The sequence below is a fragment of the Gorilla gorilla genome, chromosome 1 (assembly GCF_029281585.2).
Source record: "Gorilla gorilla gorilla isolate KB3781 chromosome 1, NHGRI_mGorGor1-v2.1_pri, whole genome shotgun sequence".
Lineage (NCBI taxonomy): Eukaryota > Metazoa > Chordata > Mammalia > Primates > Hominidae > Gorilla > Gorilla gorilla.
In genome coordinates, this window is record NC_073224.2 from 131,440,329 (window position 1) to 131,442,349 (window position 2,021).

Below are 2,021 nucleotides of genomic sequence, written 5' to 3' on the forward strand. Positions count from 1 at the left end.
GCCCAGACTGGTCTTGAACTTCTGGGCTCAAGTGATCCTCCTGCCTCAGCTTCCCAAAGTGCTGGGATTGTTTTTTGAGCACCCTCTTCTGAGGATGGAATTGGGGTGGTAGTACTTCTCTGGTTGGAATTGGGGTGGTAGTACTAACGGGAGAAAGAAACATAGCTTCACCTCATGGGGGAAAACAGTAGTTTAAATGAGAGGCATTTCTTAGGCACAGGAGTCCAGAGGTAAGCCCCAGGCATGGGAGCTCTGCCACTTTCGGGACCCAGACGTCCATCTTGCATGTTGTGGCTACTTATTATGCCACCCAGGGACAGAGATAGAGATTTGAGCTCTGGCTACTACTTTCATATTCTGAAACAGAAAGAAGAGAAGGGACAAAGGGCACACACAAGCTGTCTGGTAAAGCTTGCTGTGGGTTGTTACGCAACACGACTGCTTACTTCCTGTTGATCAGAATGTGGTCTTCAGGCCACACAAAGGGAAGCTGATATATTAGTCTGTTCTTGCATTGCTGTAAAGAAATAGCAGAGACTGGGTAATAAAGAGGTTTATTGGCTCATGGTTCCACAGACTGTACAGGAAGCATAGCAGTTTCTGCTTCTGGGGAGGCCTCAGGAAACTTCCAGTAATGGCAGAAGGCAAAGGGTTGGGGCGGGGCGGGGCATCTCACATGGTGGGAACAGGAGCAAGATAGAGCGAGGAGGTGGTGCTAAACACGTTTAAACAGATCTTGGGAGGACTCTATCACGAGAACAGCACTGAGGGGATGGTGCTAAACCATTCACAAAGGATCCACTCCCATGATCACTTCCCACCAGGCCCCACCTTCAACATCAGGGATTACAGTTTGACATGAGATTTGAATGGGGACACAGATCCAAACCGTATCAGCTGGGAAATGTAGTTTTTATTCTGGGAGGTCATGTGTCCACTTGGTCTGCCAAGGAACAAGGGGAGAAGGAACACTGTGGCAAATAACCATCTGTGCCACAGCTAGGACATCCTGACCGGTCTGGAATGGGGGCTATGGAGATGCAGAGTTGGTGCCTGGGAGAGGGCTGGGGGGAGTAATTCTCAAGCTGAGTTTCCAAGGGTTAATAATTAAGCAGATGGGAAGAGGATTTGGTGAGGGGGGAGAGAATTAAGGGATTCTGATGAGAACCGTCTTTTAATCACATTACATTGGTAAACCAGCTGTTTTTTCCTTGAATTTCTAATACTGCTATCAGACTTCCCCCATGAATGCTCAGAGATGCACATGAACAAGAGATTTGTAGCTCCACCCTATTCCTGCTCTCAAAGGCCCTCTGTCCGTCCTCACCTTTCTAGGCCTCTGCAGTTTTCACTCTAGAGTTCCCTTCTCATCATTGCTCTTGTGGTAGAGCCAAGGTTTCTAGCCAAGACCAGCCCTTTCTCTGATCTTGAAAGTTAATCAGTTAACTTTGTTCGAGCCTAATCACTGGAGCCCCCCATGTGGAAACATTTTAAGTGCTCATGACTGCCATGGGGGCTGGAGCCGCTCTTTCCCATGGCCTTCCCGCTCTCTCTGTGGCTTCTGTACCTACGTTCTTCTTGAGAAGTTTGTCTTTCCTCCAACCTGGATACAGGCCTTTCTTTGCACACTGAAAGGCTCATTAATACTTGAGGTCAGGGGTTGCCAGACGTGCTTTTGGGGCTAGATAGTAAATCTTTGCAGGTGATCCAGTCTCTATCACAACTATTCAACTCTGCTTGAGTCAAAGCCACCACAGACAATGTGAAAACAAGTGGGCTGAGCAGGAGACAGAGTTTAATCTGCAGTCTTCTTTGAGAGAAGGTTCTCACTGCCACTGCCCACCTCCCAGACTAGATATGAAATCTGCACTACCAGGTATTGAAACCTCCCTGGCCCTTGAGATCTGAATATAATTTGCCTCCAACTCTTATTTCCATAGTCTGGGTAACTCCAAAACTCTGAGACTTCTATGATTTCCTAAAAGCTTACGTTATCACAGCACTGCCTGCCTTCAAGTTCA